General features: G+C 39.5%; 1 pseudogene; it reads left to right on the top strand.

Annotated features, from left to right (window-relative positions):
• Nucleotides 1-1,965, top strand: LOC148584466 (uncharacterized; annotated as a pseudogene).
• Nucleotides 1,966-6,717: the final 4,752 nt, after the last annotated feature.

Raw genomic sequence — 6,717 nt, 5'->3', positions numbered from 1 at the left:
ATGGTCGATGAGGGCACTTCATACCATCAGCAAGTTCAAGCCATCACCACCTTAAGAAGCGGCAAAATAGTTGACAATCATGTGAAGGAGAAGAAGGATGAACACAAGGAGGTTGCCCAGAATTTACAGAATGCTAAAAGCAAGCAAGTAAGCAATGAGGCTTCGTCATCAGCAGCATCCACTCCAGAATTCCCATATGAGCCACCGGGCCCCTTTCCAGAATGTCTCAAGGCACCTTCCCACTTTGGGAAACAATGAGAGAAAATACAAGGAATGATGGAGATGTTCAAACAGGTAAAAATCAATCTTCCCCTTCTTGATGCCATTGCACAAGTCCCTGCCTATGTTAAGTTCCTTAAAGACTTGTGTAGTCAAAAGAGGAAGACCAGAAATCACATCCCCAAGAAAGTCCTTTTGACTGAGCAAGTGAGTTCCCTAATCAAGCACAACACTCCTCCGAAATTCAAGGACCCCGGGGCGCCTACAATTTCTTGCATCATCGGACAAAAAGAGAGATTGATAAGGCACTCTTAGATCTGGGAGCTGGAGTAAATTTACTTCTCTATTCAGTATATCAGCAGCTGGGCCTAGGGGAGCTGAAGCCCACCACAGTGATTCTGCAACTAGCTGATCGGTCGATTAAGAAGCCTAGAGGGATTGTAGAAGGTGTGATCATCCAGGTGGATAAATTTTTCTTCCTAGTAGACTTTATCGTGCTGGATACCGAGCCTGTGCCCAATCCTGAGAAGCTGGTTCCTATCATCCTTGGGCGTCCATTCTTAGCCACAGCAAATGCATGCATCAACTGTCGAACTGGAGTCATGGAAATCTCATTTGGCAATATGAAGGTTCGGTTGAATATCTTTACTGCATTTCAGCATGCTCCTGATCAGAATGAGTGTTTCTTTTTGGACAGCATTGAAGAATATATAGAAGACTCACTACCCAGTCTCCTGACAAAGGACCCAGTAGAAGCTTGCTTGAATTATTTTCGACTTTGAAGAATTCAACACCGACCAGTACATTCAAGAGGTCCATGAATTGTTAGAAACAGCTGCTAGTGCAGATTTCCATCCATGGAGAGTAGTAAAGGAGCCCCTACCTGTGACATCAAGCACTCCTCCTGTTCCATCCCTACTGTCTCCACCGAAGCTTGAGTTGAAGCCCCTACCAGAAAAGCTCAAATATGCATTTCTGGTGTCTAACAACACCCTGCCGGTCATCATTGCTTCTGACTTACAAAAAGACCAAGAAGACAGTCTGCTCGCAGTGTTAAGGGAGTATAAAGAGGCTATTGGTTGGACCGTGGCAGATTTGAAAGGCATTGACCCCTCTATTTGTATGCACCGGATCCATTTGGAAGAAGATGCTCGACCCTCCTGTGAGGCACAGCGCCGGTTGAATCCCAACATGAAGGAGGTAGTAATGAAAGAGGTCGTCAAGTTACTTGATGCAGGCATCATCTACCCCATCTCAGATAGCAAATGGGTGAGCCCCACTCAAGTGGTTCCAAAGGAATCAGGCATCACCGTTGTTGAGAATTCTGCTGGCGAATTGGTTCCACAGCACATAACCACTGGGTGGCGTGTCTGCATTGACTACCGGAAGCTCAATTCTCATACCCGCAAGGATCACTTCCCGCTCCCATTCATTGATCAAATTTTGGAGCGTCTTGCTGGCCAGAGCTACTATTGCTTCTTAGATGGCTATTCCGGGTATAATCAGGTTGCAGTTGATCCCCAAGACCAAGAGAAGACGACGTTCACATGTCCATTCGGCACCTTTGCTTACCGACGCATGCCCTTCGGCTTCTGCAATGCACCTGCCACATTCCAGAGATGTATGATGTCTATCTTCTCTGACATGGTGGAAAATTTTTTGGAGGTATTTATGGATGACTTTTCTGTTTTTGGATCTTCTTTTGATAAATGCCTCCATAATCTATCACTTGTGCTTCAACGTTGAATTTTGAGCTGGGAGAAGAGCCACTTGGGCCATATAGTGTCCAAACGAGGTATTGAGGTAGACCGGGCCAAAGTTGAGCTCATTGAAAATTTACCACCACCCACTTCAGTGAAGCAGATCCGTTCTTTCCTAGGGCACGCCGGCTTCTATCGTCGTTTCATTAAAGATTTCAGCAAAATTTCAAGGCCTTTATGTAACTTGCTTGCTAAGGACGCCTCTTTTCACTTTGATGAAGCATGTCACCAGGCATTCCAGCAGCTCCGGTCCCTATTATCCTCTGCTCCCATCATGCAGCCACTTGACTGGTCATTGCCCTTTGAGATCATGTGTGATGCATCTGACTATGCTGTGTGATGTACAAATTTAATTGTACTCGCAAGCGCACGAGTCGTGTGCAATATAGTGTGTGTGCAAGTGCGAGGTCGATCCACAGGGAATTGTGTTTGTGAAATTTAATTTCTATCTAAATCAATTATATCTTAACCTAGTTCCGAATGATTTTGATTTTGAAAATAAACTAACATAAACTAAATAAAATAAAAATAATCAAAAGATAAACGACTAAGGTTTTAGAATTCACCTCACCAAATCAAAGCATACATTCTTATGTTTTCATTCATGCATCCGACAAACAATTAAACCCTATATATGTTCTATTGTTTTTTTATAAACCAATTGAATCATTCGATGAATCCATCTCTATTACAAATCACAACGAATATCCAATTGAGATCAAATCATCCATTGTATCCGTAAATCACAATGGATATAAGTCTCAATCAAATCATTCGATGTATCCGTTGGATGAAACACAACGAATATCCAACATTTTCACGATTTATAAACAACAATCAATCACAATTTTGTCACACAATTGAACTGAAACGAACATACATTACATTAAACGACGGATTTGTACGAACGAAACATAAAAATATAAAACTAATCAATGGTGAGGCTTCATCTTCAACCTTAGTTGAAGAATTAGCCTCTCATGACAAAAGAAATCATAAAGAAACTAAATTACTTCATTAAAATTAAAAACTTACAAAATAATTCGAGTTCCAAGCTACAAAAACCCAGAAAACACGGAAAGCGACTAAGAACGGCGCCTCCGGCGCGTCTTCGTCTGACCCCCCTCAATTGTGAGGCTTAGAGGTCTATTTATAGGGCTTAAGAGAGTCCTAGAAGCCCTAGTAATCCTAGGAATTTCGGAGATTTAAGTCCAAGCCCAATTAGGTTAAAGAAAACCTAAGCCCAAATCGGAATAGGATTCGCCCAGAATTGCGGTCCTATCTTGCGGCATGATTTTGGCCTTGCGGCGCTCCGAATTGGGAAAATGCTATTTCACAATGAATTGTAGTAGTTTGAGTTAGCTTTCCAATGCCGCTTGAATCACCTCAATCGGATATCTGAGATGAAAGTTATGGCCAAAATACCGAGACGTATTCAGAATCCAATTTTGCATCCAATCCGATTTGACTTCAAATTGAGAAATTCCGAATTAATCATTTCCTTTATTTGATTAAACTTTAACTATGATTGGTTAAGCTTAATCATATCTTCTAGATCTTCCCAATTTGCCCTTTAAGCTTGGAATTTTTCCAGAAACGCTTTATTTTCTTCCAAAAGCCTATAAAACAAAGAAAATACAAAAAGGAAGTAAAATGGCCTAATTAATCAAAACTAAAGGATTAAAACATGCAAGTTAAGGGATGAAAATATGAATATTCTAGCACTTATCACACCCCCAAACTTACATATTGCTAGTCCCTTAGCAATACAAAACTAAAAACAAGAATGGAAAAACAGAAAACAAAAGATAAATCCATCTTTCGTGGGATGTACGATTGCATTTAGCGTATGCAACAAGCCTTTTAAACCCCTAAGCATCCCTAGAGGACGAGTGAAGTCTCGTGAGGGTTTAATAGAAATGATACCCACAAACATTTTTAGCACTATGTCATTGACAGACACAATTTTCATACAAACATATGGTTCTCATATCATGAGCAGGTTTAACAAAGTAAACACCACAATCAAATCATCAAGCCAACCACAAATCATTCAACTCAAAGGTGGAAATTTGAGACAACACAAGCTCCAAATGTGCAAAGTGAGACTAACACAAAGTTAAGAGGCTTCAATTTTTCTCAAAGTTTGGTGTACCTCAAAATTCATAGGAATTTTCACAAATGAAAACACCAAAGGCTTGGATCAAGACATGCATTTTTTTTAATTATTATTATTATTATTATATATATATATATATATATATATATTTTTTTTTTTTTTTTTTTTTGTGTAGGCTGTGCAATGTTCGGCTCCCTTAAGCTTTCTAATTGACCTATGTAACGAGTATTGGGCCAGTGACTCCCAAACCAGATGGTTTTAGGGCACTAGATGTAAAACATCCCTAAGGCTTAATTACTCAAGTCAAAAAGGCTACGAAGCCAAACTAGCCATACAGTCAACCAAGTTGAATTTCTCATCTTTTTACGCGAACACTCAATGCTTAGTGAGGCATGAGATCCGGTTACTCAATGAAAAGCTCAAACTGATGATGACAATTTTTTTTTTTTTTTTAATTTTTTTTTTTTAATTTTTTTTTTTTAATTTTTTTATCTTCAAGCCAAGGTTTCATCAACACTTCATCCTACAAATCACAAAGCACACCCTAATCAATCCAAATCTCATACCTCACAAACTTTATGCTAGTGTGCTTGTAATAATCAACTCAGACATGTGAAGTCTTTCTAATCCACCAAATGAGTCAAAGGACTCGGATTTCTAATGACATGTAGTGTTCAAAAAGTTAAACACACTAATGACATGCAAACCACAGTTATGATGTAACTCATGACCAATCAACAACATAGCACAATTTTTTTTTTTTTTTTTTTTAAACAAAACAAACAGATAAAAACAAACAAAAAGACACAAACAAACAAAAAGACAATGTGTTTGTCCACACCCCCAAACTTAAATGACACATTGTCCCCAATGTAGCAAGAGACACAATACCGTAGGATGCGGAAACTCGAGTGTGCAAAGGCCAGGGCGTCCCCCAGACTTGAACACCAAAACACCTGTCAAAATCTAGCAGCAATATTTTCTCATAGAAACAAATATCAAAAGATTAATTGCTGATAGAAATAAAAAGAAAATGACACAAAATGAAATGACAAAAAGGAAAAGAAATCAAAATAAAGTGCTGAAAATAAAAAGAAAGAAAGAATACCACACTTTCCTCGATCATTTGGGTGTCCAACCAATCCCTTCCATCCTTTCTTCTTAAGAATTTGATATCCCTCTGGAAGGATGTTTTGCCGTCTCAGGTAGCCTAGTTGCTTGCTTCGAAAGATCTTCTTAGGAACATGGTTCCTAGATTTGTGACCTTGTGTGCATAGATCTTTGAGAATTTCAGCATGAGACGGCTCTTTGAGACATTGAAGAATTGAAGGTTGGGGTTCATGAATTGTCGCAAGAGGGATTTTGATGAAGGAGTGAGCTTCAGTACTCACTCCCTTGTCATTGGACAGATTTGGAGTTGATGGGGGCTCAATGTGATCAACCTGCTCCTCTTTTTCTTTCTCCTCATGGTTACCCACAATGAAAGGCTCAGCTGCTAATGAGGGTGAGTTAGGGAATGATATCTCAGTGGTTTCCCCATTTTCAATTCGCATATTAGGAGTGGAGTCCAATAAGGCATCAGCTTGCTCAAGTAACTTGTCAAGGTCTAGGTCACATCCAAATTGAGCAAAGCACTTTCCCAATGGGTCCTCTAGACTTGTCTCATCAACAGTCTCCTCAACAATTTTCTCTCTCCTAATTGGGGTGGTGGCTTTGACATGCTCATGATAAGGATGGCTAGAATCATCCTCATCAATCATGTAGTGCCTTTCAGCCATCAACTGACTTTGAAGCTCTTCTTCCTCTATTCTAGTGAGTTCAGCAACTAAATAACCAAGCTGTCCTTCCAACTTTTCAATTGCTTGAGTGTTGGCCATGGCTGCATTCTTCACTTCATTTATGGCTTGGGAGTTGACTATGGTGGCATTTTTAAGCTCTTGCAAGGTTTGGCCATTAGACTGTATGAACTCTTTGAGGGTGTTTTCCAATGATAAATCTTGTGGAGGATAATTGCAGGGTGAAGGAGTAGAGGATTGGTTGTCGAACTGCGGATATTCAGGATGGTGCAGTTCATTAAATTGGGGAGCATAATTTCCCGTAGCATTAGCTTGCCACGAGAAATTAGAATGGTTGCTCCAATCAAGGGTGTAGCAATTGAAATTTGATTCAGACCCCAAACTGGAGAAATTGGTGTTCATCTGCTCATGTGAAAAATTGAAAAATTGTCCCCAAGATGGACAATTACCTGAACTATGATAAGGGTTAGAGCAATATAAACATGGTCCATGTGGGTGAAAATGATGAGAATAATTGGAAAAAGCGGGTGTCCTACAACTAAGGGTAGCATTAAAATTACCTAAAGGAAAATTCATGCTTATCCTCACTCTTTAAACAAAGCACACTTCCACATGAAACATTAACCAAAATTTTTTTTGTTGGATTTTTTTTTTGTTGGATTTTTTTTTTTTTGAAAATAAAATAAACAAAAATACCAAAAATTAAAAACAACTCAAAACAAAAACTCACAAAACGGACCAAACATAAGTTTGGCAAAATTCAAGGTGCTGGCCCGTTTTGGTGCAGTCTGCGATGGTGCACTCGAGCGCAAGTGATGTGCGA

The sequence above is a fragment of the Corylus avellana genome, chromosome 7, assembly GCF_965113065.1.
Source record: "Corylus avellana chromosome 7, dhCorAvel1.hap1.2, whole genome shotgun sequence".
Lineage (NCBI taxonomy): Eukaryota > Viridiplantae > Streptophyta > Magnoliopsida > Fagales > Betulaceae > Corylus > Corylus avellana.
Note: the sequence above shows the minus strand (reverse complement) of the source record. Positions and strands in the feature narration are given on the sequence as shown.